General features: G+C 40.6%; 1 long non-coding RNA gene across 1 annotated transcript; it reads right to left on the bottom strand.

Annotated features, from left to right (window-relative positions):
- Positions 1–224: 224 nt before the first annotated feature.
- On the bottom strand, positions 225–8,409 carry LOC131479965 (uncharacterized). Its single transcript, XR_009245211.1, has 3 exons — positions 8,287–8,409; positions 1,059–1,125; positions 225–336 (listed from the first exon to the last, which is right to left on the bottom strand). It is a non-coding gene; the product is annotated as an uncharacterized LOC131479965 (long non-coding RNA).
- Between the last annotated feature and the right edge of the window lie 3,410 nt (positions 8,410–11,819).

Below are 11,819 nucleotides of genomic sequence, written 5' to 3'. Positions count from 1 at the left end.
ATGGTGGATTCCTCCACCTTGTTGTATAACCACAGTTCAAGTTCAGTTGAGATTCCTTCACTGCAAGCATCTACCAAGCATAGAGTCCAGCATCTTATTGTCCAGTTAAGTTCAACGGCTTCTTAGGGAGACCCTCTCTGGTCTGAAGATAGAGCCATATGTTTTAAATCTTAAACAAATCCTATTTTATTCTTGAGAAAGCTTGAGTTACCAAAACATTGAGTCAGAATCTTCATATAACATTGGATGTCCTCTTTGAAATGGCAAGTTTTGTGAATCAGGGAATGATTTTTGTAGAAGTATATAAGTAAATTCATGACCATTTATTGTTGCACTCTGAAAAAAGATAAATATCTTAGAAGGGAGTTCAATTGGATTGAAAAAAATGGAGACATAGTGATTATGTATAAGTGTATTCGGAGTAATTGGTATGATCCATTGGATTGATTGTACCAAAAAATACAATCGCAAGCATTCCTCAAAAGTGAATGAACTAAATCTGTGGCTTTTGACAAATGCATATTCAAATAACATAATATAGCTTTTGATCATTTTTTTACATCTTATTATAAGCAGGGCATTGAAGACTAGCAAATTTTGGATTTTTTCAACACTTTCAGCCTGTTATAATAAACAGGGTGCTTCCATGTAAAAGATTCAGTGGTTTAATTAGCTGTCGTTCAGTGAGTCGTGGTAGTGATTCCTTCCAATTTTTCTCAGAAATTAGTATTATAAATATGGCAAGGACTGTGAGGGATGTTACCCATTAGGCTACTGGCAAGAGACGTAAAATTCCTGGATCCAAAACAACAACCTTCAGTACTTCGGCACAATAAGAAGCCTGCGTGTGATACTGGGATACACAGGGAATTGTAAATGGCCATGGTGTACACCATGGGATTGTGTCACACTGAGGCTGGGGTATTGGCCACTTTTCTTACAGGCAGAAGCAAGCCCGCTCTCTGTGGGGGAGGTATATAGCCTCAATCCAGGGTTCCTCACTGCTCTGACAAATGATCCTGGGGAAAATCAGGGAGAGCCTCACGTTCTTGGCATACCCAGAAAGAAGATCCACTGGGCATTCAGGGTCTGTGGTCAATTCTCCTTGCCCTTCTGAAAAAAACCCTGTAATGAGACAATGAATTCTCCAAGTTGTGCCATTTCCAGTTCTTTTAAACAGAACTTAATAGCTTTTAAAGTTCCCAATGATGGATAATTAATAATGATGGCAAATATTATATAATTTCTGGCATAAAACATACTCATAGGTCCTAGTATTTTATAAAATTGCCGTAAGAACATTTGATTCCCACCTTTTTCGCTTATGTGAACCAATACTCTCAGTGTTCATGCCTAAAGACAGCAAAAAGAATACAAGTGATGTGAAAACACCAATCTAGTAATTAGGGATTTCCATTACTGGGTATATGAACTCATGGAAAAATTTCAAATTTCTATCAACTTCATATTTATTTGCAATAGTACTCTTATGTTAGTAATTATTAACTATAACCTTTTTGTACTATTTAGTGAACTCTATTCCTACATAAATTTATTTTTATTTTTATTTTTATTTTTAATTAGAAGTTTAAACAGGTCAATATTTATACATATACTTGTCACAGCAAATTGTCATAAGGCGATTACATACATATAAAAATATTGACTACATTAGTACAAAATTTGTGATGGAATATAAAATGGGGTAACACAAGTTCCAGAAGAAAAGAAACAATCTCAACTGCTTAGAAGAGCTTGCTTTTGTCTTTCCTTCATGAAAGCTGTGGATATCAAATTGCTATGGATTAGGTTTCATTGGATATACTTAGAAGAATGATATAACATTTGAACTTTGAATGTCAGTATTTATAATACCCTAGATTTAATTCTTTCACATAATCATAAAGTATAGATATAAATGCTTTACTGTGAAGACTTTTCATTGTTAAACATTTATTTCAGTTATTAAACAGAGAAGACAAGCTGCATTTTTAGAATAATCATCCAAATGCAAGAAGTTGTAGCAAAATATAAAGGGCAAAGAAAATGATACCTAAAGTTTAGCATCTACTTTAGGCAAATGAGATGTTTTTTAAGTATTAAATGAGAATATGTCAAATCAGGAACCTAATAAAATTCAGCTTACCTTATATTTTACTAAAATTCCTGTGTTTGATGAAACTACATAGCCTCATGTTACAAACAGGGGGAAAACACACAAATCTACCTTCACTTACGATACTTCATAAGTTCTAAGGAGTGCTAAATTATCTTTCCTGCTATTTTAATTTCTAAATAATATTAAAATGCTAATAAAAAATAGAAAGAAAGAAGGGAGGAAGGGAGAGTGAGAGTGAGGGGGTGAGAGAATAGAAGAAAGAAAAAATAAAAGAAGGAAAGGAAGGAAGAACAGAAGGAAAGGAGGTTGGTGTCTTTTTGTACTATTTTGATATATTCATTTATTTATTCATTTACTCATTTATTTTTCATTTCAAAGCAGAGAGAAAGAGCAAAATCTTCATCTACTTGTTGATTCCCTATAACAGCCAGGGTTGAGCCAGGCAAAATCCAGAAGCCCAGTGTGTGTGTGTGTGTGTGTATTTATACACATATATATAATGTGTACTACCAAGATACATATGAACAGGAAGCTGGTCAAGAAGCTTAGACTTAAGCCATACACTCTGATATGGGATGTAGGCAGCCCAAAGAGAGTCTTCACTACTGTGCCAAACACCTGCCCTGAATGGAGAATTTTAAACTCTGTATTTACTATCCAAACCCAAGCAACTGAGTTAACTTGTGTTGACTTAAGCATACATGTAACCAAATGAATTTTCCATTATTCCCACCTGTTTCCCAAATAGTTCCAACTGTTTTGCTTTTGACCTGCTTTGGCCTGATCCTGTAAGGAATCTGTACCCTTCCAGGCTCCTCTGCCAAAAAGAAGGCCTTAGCAGCAGCTGGGAAAACCTCCAGAGGAACAGCTGGTGTTGGAGGCCCATATCTCTGCCATCTCCCGGGGTGAATATTAGCTTTCTGCAATAACAGGTTCTGAAGGACACATTTCAATAAAATAACACTTTGCATTTGTGTAAGTATTATACTGCTGAACAATAACTGTCACTAGCATCTCCTTTGATCCCACTCTGTTGTAGGAGTAGATTTGCCCATCTGTATAATTGTATGAGTCAGGAGGCAAAGGTCTGGCTTGCTCTCTGTTTTTTCTCTCTGTGTCTTTCTTGTGCTTACTCCAAGAGTGGCACTGGAAAAGAGAAAGAAAGAAAGAAAGAAAGAGAGAAAGAAAGAGAGAGAGAGAGAGAAAGAAAGAGAGAGAGAGAGAGAGAGAAAGAAAGAAAGAAAGAAAGAAAGAAAGAAAGAAAGAAAGAAAGAAAGAAAGGAAGAAAGGAAGAAAGGAAGAAAGGAAGAAAGGAAGAAAGGAAGAAAGGAAGAAAGGAAGAAAGAAAGAAAGAAAGAAAGAAAGAAAGAAAGAAAGAAAGAAAGAAAGAAAGAAAGAAAAGGAGGCAGGGACGGAGGGAGGAAGGAAGGAAGGAACAAAAAAGCAAAGAAAAATTAATAAATGAATCATCTTTATCTCTCAAGATTTCATGACCTTATTATGAAATAAGACACCCAGGCTGAATCTTCCCTTAAAATATGCAGTTGTGGGCCCAGTGCTATAGCCTGGTGGCTAAATCGTCACCTTGCATGTCTGGGATCCCATATGAACGCTGGCTCCTATCCTGGTTGCTGCACTTCCCTTCCAGCTTCCTGCTTGTGGCCTGGGTAAGCTGTAGAGGACGGCCCAAAGCCTTGGGACCCTGTACTCAGGTGGGAGACCCAGAAGAAGCTCCAGGTTCCTCAGCCCAGCTCTGGCCACTGCAGCCACTTGGGGAATAAAGCAGAGGACGGAAAAACTGTCTCTCCTTCTCTCTGTAAATCTGCCTTTCCAATAGCAATAAATAAATCTTTAAAAATATATAAATGCAGTTGTGGGCAAATGACCCAAGCCAATCATCCTCTTTTTCAATCCTTTCCACTGCTGAATGCACTTGTATGTAACCCGAGCTCTTCTCTTTAACACACCACTCACTGTTTGCCACTCAGAAGGTGACTAAATCAAACCAATCCAAACGAAACAAGCAACTTCATTTAATTTTCTAAACAAGCCTAATGGGGGTGGGTTGTAGTTCAATTCTTATAACCTCCAGATTTTAGAAGAGTGATTTCTGGCAATCACCTTATAGGGGAAAAATGGGGAAGGAGAAGCCCTATAGTTTTTTAAAAGCTCTGAGAAAACTCGACCATATTGGAAACACGAAACACAAGTTCACAGCTAATACTTCTTCATGGGTGTCTATCTCCACCAACCTGACAACTGTCAACCACTTGGCTGGAAACAGGATCATCAACTAGGGCACTTGATACTTCATTTGATCCATGATCTATGCCAGACAGTTCATGAAGTCAAATATATCTCTGTGTTAAACCTGAAATTTCAAGCACATTTTCAATCACTAATTCCTTCAGTGTAGAGCTGGGGTCTCAACTGAAGCCTTTCCTTCCAAGTGGCTCGGCCCTGTGTGTGCCCTGCACATCCGTGTTGATTTGTTTCTCCCATATCGGGGTGGGTCTCTCCTTGACAACTGGGGGCCACATTTAGCCCAGCAGCTGCCCACTGGCGTCTAACGCCTGCAGTATGTACCTCTGGCAGCAGCTCAAAGGATTTATTATTACCATCCCATGATTTCATTATTATTATTATTATCATCCCTATGAAATTCAGGAGCTGAGCCCACTACAAAACATCAAAACTGTTTTTAGCAGGGAACAGTCTGTTTTCTACATTCCCCTAGCAGTTGTGAGGTTCCTTTCCTGTCAGTTTCTATGCACTCTGGGGCAGTAAGAGATGCCTTCCAGCCAGGAACAGACCAGCCTGAATACTCCTATCTCTACACCTCCGCATCACATGGTGACCTAGAGGGGAGAAGGCCCTTTGAGGGGGTTCCCAAACAAGCAGGCAGGAATCATAACAAGATACAAAACACACCAATCTGGGAGCCAGGGGACTCTACTTCTATGACCAAAGTCAAGGTTCCTTGCTAACCTGGGCCTTGGTTTCTTCATTTGCTAAAGGAGATAAATGAGGAAGCTAGGTTTGAAGAACACTTCTTGCTCAGACCAGGCTGATCCTGTCCTTCTTCTGGTTCTGGCATTTCCATGGGAAAGAGCATCTCAGGGAGGGACCCTCCCTATGCCTTTCTGGCTATTTCACCTACCAGTTTGCATGACTATAAACCAACCTGGTTCATATGAGACTTCAGGGAAAGATAAAGTGGTTCTTTATCAAATTGGAATTCTTGACCTAAAACATGCTCAAGTGAACAACAGAATTCATATGGAGTCATAACACATAAGTTTGACCCAACATTTGTCAGCAGCTAGCCATTAGGGCGTGGTGCTGTGGCTCAGTAAGATAAGCTACTAGTTGCAATATTGCCAGCTCATACCAAGAGTACCAGTTGGGAAGACTGGCTCTGTTTCAAATTCACCTTGCTGAAAAATGCCTGGAGAGTCAGTGGAGGACATTCCAAGTACTTAAACCTCTGTCACCCACATGGGGGACTTGAATAGAGCTCAAGGGTTCTGGCTTCAGTCTGGACCACAATTAGATCCTGAGGCCACTAGAGGAATGAACCAGCAGATTGAGAATCAATCTCTCTCTCTGTCTCTCTGTCTGTCTTTGTGTGTTTCTCTCTCTCTCTCTCTCTCTCTCTCTCTCTCTCTCTCTCTCTCGTGTGCGTGCACGCTCCTTGTCCCTCTTAAAAAAATGTTTAGGCATGTGGCCCTCAGCAAATCCTTTCATCACTATATAACTCTGATTCTCTATCTTGTACATTGGATTATCAAGACCTCTTTGATATCCACCCCCAAACAATGTCTGAGGTTCTTAAATTTTTGTAGTTTGAAAATGTAAAGTAGAAGCCTACACACAGATACATCATTAAATTAAAATCAGTTCCTTTGGGCCTGGCGGTGTGGCCTAGCAGCTAAAGTCCTCTCCTTGAAAGCCCCAGGATCCCATATGGGCACCGGTTCTAATACCGGCAGCTCCACTTCCCATCCAGCTCCCTGCTTGTGGCCTGGGAAAGCAGTTGAGGACGGCCCAATGCATTGGGACACTGCACCCGCGTGGGAGACCCAGAAGAGGTTCCAGGTTCCCGGCTTCGGATCGGCACAGCACCGGCCCGTTGCGGCTCACTTGGGGAGTGAATCATCAGACGGAAGATCTTCCTCTCTGTCTCTCCTCCTCTGTGTATATCTGGCTGTAATAAAATGAATACATCTTTAAATAAAATAAAATAAAATAAAATAAAATAAAATAAAATAAAATAAAATAAAATCAGTTCCTTTTTGGCCCTAGCTCAGTGTCAGAGGAACTAAAACATACTACATAAAATATGCTTATCCTCCCATCCCTGTGGTGTCTGTGTGGTTTATCCTTTTTGTAGTATCTGAGCAAACCTTTTGGTCCAGTCTATTGGGATCCCACAACGTTTCTGAAATTTTCTTAGAAACAACAGAAACTCAAATTAATACACACTTGACCTCCAGGAATTTACTGTGTTGTGAATTATAGACTTACACATACAAAATAATCTAAAATAAAATTTTAAATAGTATATAGACATGTTGACGTACATACATATTAATAACAAATGCATGATCCAGGCAAGCTGGATTTGAGCTTCCAGTAAGGATCAAGTGATTACTGGAGGGCTGGTACAGTGGCTTAGCCCACTAATCCTCTGTCTACAGTGACAGCATCCCATATGGATACAAGTTCAAGTCCTGCCTGTTCCACTTCCCTATTTAGCTCTCTGCTTATGGCTTGGGAAAGTGGTGAAGGTTGGTTCAAGTCCTTGGGCCCCTGTACCCATGAGTGAGACCCAGAATAAGCTCCGGGCTCCTGGCTTCCGATCAGCTTAGCTCTAGCCATTATGGGACTTTAGGAAAGAGGATGGAAGATCGGAAGATCTCTTTCTCTGTTTCTCCTAGTATCTTTCTCTCTATAGCTCTGACTCACAAGTTAAATAAATAAATCTTTTTAAAACTGTTTCCTGGAGTTTAAGGCAGGCTGTAGGAAAAAGACAGAACTGCTGCTGGAGACTGAATGAATGGGCTGAGCAATTTTCTACTTTTATAACAGCAGATCTTCAGGAACAAATGCCAGAAATTTTTTTTTAAAAAAATAGAGATTTGTAATATTTTATTAATTAGAAATGTATATTTCTCTGTGCATATTCAATTACAGATTTCAGACCACAGTTATTCAAGATGACAATTATCAATAAATTTAAACTCACATTCATTTGAAAAGCACCTTATCAACAATATAACACTATTCAAATGAAGTTTTCTGTAAATGGGTGGTCTCAAAGAACTCTTTTTTTTTTTTCATTTGTTTTCTGGGGTTTTTACAATCTTTTATTTTCTATTTTATAGGAAAGAAAATGGAAGGGGAAAGCACCTCCTGAGAGAGCACAGGGAGGTGGGACGCCTCTCGAAAACACAGAGGGAGAGACACCCTCTTCTTATTTTTGAGATAATGGTTTTAATTAATCAAAGACTTAACTTAAAAGGGGGGTGGTTCAACAAACAAAAACAAACAAATAGTTTGACAGCAACATAGGTAAGGGTATTAATTAAAAATTAAATGAAAAGACATCTACAGACTATTGCAAAAGTTGAGATATTCTGCTACTTATATGCATTGTCAAAATGACTGTTTGGGGCCTGCCACGATGCTTCAATGGCTAAATCCTCAACTTGCAAACATAGGGATCCCATATGGGTGCCAGTTCATGGCCCAGCTGCTCGACTTCCCTTCTAGCTCCCTACTTACGGCCTAGGAAAGCAGTCAAGGATGTCCCAAAGCCTTGGAATGCTTTATCCATGTGGGAGACCTGGAAGAAACTCCTGGCCCTGGACTTTGATTTGGCTCAACTTTGGCTGTTGTGGCCACTTGGGGAGTGAACCAATGGATGGAAGATCTTTCTCTCTGTCACTCCTTCTCTCCATAAATCTGATCTGCCTTTCCAATTAAAACATTAAAAAATGACTGTATCCAACGCCAGACTCGCCTCTTCACAAATCATTGGACACAGCTGCAGATGCCGGCGTTCCCTAACAGAGTAGAAATTCAAGGCCCAACTGCTTGCTTCCTGCTAATGTGCCGGGAAAGCAGAGGAAAATGGCTGAAGTACTTGGACCTCATTCACTCACATGGGAGTCCCAGGTGAAGTTCTTAGTTCCTGTCTGATTTTGCTCAGTCCTGGCTGTTTTAGCCATTTGGGTAGTAAAGCAGTGGATGGAAGATCTCTCTGTGTCATGCTGCTTTCCAAATCTTTACAAAAATAAAATAAAATAAGTTAGAATCTACTAGATACTCACTAAATATATGATAGCACTGCAAAAGTTCATGGAAAACAGATTTTAAAATAAGTATATTTCTGTGAATATTTTTAAAATTCAGGTCGTTTTTTCATAAAACATGTTTGCCATGAATGTTTTAAATATTCCCTGTATGCATGAATATAAAAATGTTTACATCAAAACAAATTTATCTTTTAATTCCATTTTCCATGAAAATTTGAAGTATCTTTTTAAATGTACAAGTATCTGGTCTAGCACCAAACCACTCAGATTTTCCCTAACTCTACAACTACCATTTTCCCATTGGAAAAAAATGAGCCAACCAACCTATAGAAAAGCTAAAATAGCTGTATCTGGGTTGCTTTATACTGTTATGGAACTAACAAAAGCCAGTACCAAGTGATGAGTATTCATGCATTTGAAAAGAAGTGATGCTCTTACTCTTTGAAATAAAGCATGCACCATTTTAGTATATTCCATCAGAGAAGCATTAATACGGATTTGCCTATCTGAGAAAGGATTTGGCAAAGGACATTTCTCCTGCACTGAGACAGCTGAAGAGGTGTAATTTAACAGCTTTCAGAGGCCCGTCACCAGGGTGATTGAGGTGGACAGAAGGCATGGACATGACCATGGCCCTTAAAAGACACAAACAGGTGGGAGAGTGTGCTGGGGGTGGGCAGAGGGCTGGATCATACAAAAGGGAGGAAGCTCGCCTTCGGATATCAGAGACAAGAGGAGGCAGGGAAGTGAGCTTGCCTGAGGAGAAGAGATGAGAAGACAGGAGTTCTGACGCTAGGCCACTCTGTGAGCAGGACGCAAGTCCGAGGTAACACTGGAACAAATGACAGACCAAAGGATAAAAGAGAAATGGGTGGACAGGCATCAGTGGGGAAAGCGACAAGCTGGATAGCAAGGATAAGGAATCCAAGTAAAGGACAGATGACAACCACAGTTAGGCATGCGGGCCCGGGGATGGGAGAAACGAGAAGGGAACAGGTGAGGAGACAAAATAAATAAGCACCTATCCAATGTTTAGAAAATCAGCAAGCGGGGTGGTGGGGAGCTGAACCGGAGGAAGAGCTGCATAGCCAATCCAAGAGGAGCCATCAGAAAGAGCCTGCAGTTTAAACTGCTGGTTACTGGGGAAAAAAAAAAAAAAAAAGAAGAAGAAGAAGAAGAAGAAAAAAAGTAGAAAATGGGAAAGGTGAGAGGCAGGAGAGGGAAAACCCAGAGGAGACACTGGCCCAGAAACCTTTTTAACTTTCTGAAAGAATCTTCAAGGCCCCAAACTAGGCCAAGATTCTGACTGACATTCCTGAGCTCACCAGCTGCTGTTTCCTTGAGAGAATTCTGACAGGAAGGTGTAGAAACGCAAGCCAACCCTGTCAGAGCTGGGAAATAAATAAATAAATAAGTAACGATTCCCGTTCCAAACAAGTCGACCTGCACGGAGAAAGAAACCCACAGAGGAGGAAGGACCTGCCTGCAACTTATCCCCAGGTATGTACGGAGCATTTCCCCGTGTGCCACTTTCTCCTCTAACTGTCCTCTGGCTGTTCCTGCCTTGCCCATCTGTCTGCCTTGCTTTGTGAATTTTTGGGAAGCCCTGAAGGCAATCTTGTTTCTGTCATCTGAAGCCAGCGCTGCAGTGTCTACTGGAGAGCAGCTGAAGCTCCAAGTTCTGGTGTCTCTAATGGGGGCTGTGGAGTGAAGAGGGGGAAGACAGCTAAAATCCAGGTCCATCAGGCAAAGCGCAAAGAGGACAAGTGAAGGAGAGAAATGTTCTTCCTGCCCGCCCCCCCAAAATGTCCATGCATGAGGATGTCTTCTTGTTGGCTAGCACTGGCAACTTTGTTTCTGTGTGCTGGGGCTGGAAGTAGCTGCAGAGGAGGGGTGTGGGGAGGCTGGCCCTCAAAGATGGAGGGACAATGAAAGACACCTAGAAGGGGAGACTCATAGCAATCACCCAGAGGCTGGTCGGTTTTCTATGGAAGAGGCCCCGGGGTTGAGATGGATGAGAACTGGACAGTATGTGACCTTGAACTTGTGGCTTGCTCTTTGATTGCCTTGCCAAAATATGTTTAATGTATATTAAATTTTTCTTCTGAGAAACTTTAAGAAATCTATTTCTAGTAAGTAATGTATCTTAAATATTCTATTACAATATGGAACTGGATTTTGGACCATCCCAGGATTGTCCCCACTAAATCCACATGAACTACTAACATCTTTTTGACAAACTAAGAAATCAAATCCCTGAGGTATGTCTTTCTTAGGAAAACCAGGATAAGGAGCTGGTGCTCCTGACTCAGTCCTTGGACCCTGAGCAATGCTTATTGTCAATTTAACACATACACGTGGAGAGACAGGTTTTGATTTGGAGGTCTAAAGAATTTTATTGTTCTCAACTTCTGTAGAATGCTCTTTTTTGCAATCATGTTAGGTCATATGAGTGAGAAAATTCCCTGCTCAGCTGCTGTAAGCAATCACCTCTTTTTACGCTTTCCATACCAAATCCCACTGGAGATTTACTTGTAAAAATGGAAAGCCGAAGAGAACACCAGCAATAGCATACAACAGCAATAGCATACTCTCGCTCAAGCCACATCATTTAGTAATGTTGCAAAGAGAGGGTTTGCTTATCTGGCATGTTGCTCATCTGTCTGCACCTTCGCTGCGGAAAGTGTCTCAATCACTTCCTAGCATGGGCTTCTGAGCAGCTTCTCTGGCTCTTCTTTGTCTTGGTTTGTAGAAGGCTCAGAATGTGAGGACTGGGGTTGGGTCCCAGTCCAGCAGCAGCAGCAGCATCACCTTGGAACTGTTACACAATCTCTGATATCACCCTTAAACTTCCTGAATCGGAAAGTCTGGCAGTGAGACCAAGTGTGCTGTGCTTTAGCAAGCTGTCTAGGTGTCTAGGTGATTCTGGTGCACTAAATTGAAGTCCAGGATTTCTTAAAAAGCATGGTTTCCTGAATCCACAATACTCAAATCTCTTACAAGTGTGATGCTTATTACCTAAAAGGCTGCACTTTCCAAAGGAGAGTTCTCAAGAAACTACAACCTCCTGGCTTTTGTTTGCTTCATCTGTGATATAGGAACATTTATAATATAAGCTATCTTTTATAATATAATATAACTTAGAATATTAGTTATCTTTTATGTTGTAGTGCTTAGAATATTTATAAGTTATCTTTTACGTTGTAGTGCATGCAGTAGGCATTACAGGGTGTTGGGGTAGAATAGCTACCTCATCCTGAGTGTTCAAAAGTCCTTCACCAGTTAGTTAAGAAATTAAACATGAAGCAGCCAGGATGCAGTCCTCCAGGAGGGGAACTACCCATGCATCACAGATGTCCAAGGACTAAGAATAGAATGTG

This window comes from Ochotona princeps, chromosome 1 (assembly GCF_030435755.1).
Source record: "Ochotona princeps isolate mOchPri1 chromosome 1, mOchPri1.hap1, whole genome shotgun sequence".
NCBI lineage: Eukaryota > Metazoa > Chordata > Mammalia > Lagomorpha > Ochotonidae > Ochotona > Ochotona princeps.
The sequence above is the reverse complement of the archived record's forward strand: the minus strand, read 5'-3'. Positions and strand labels throughout refer to the sequence as shown.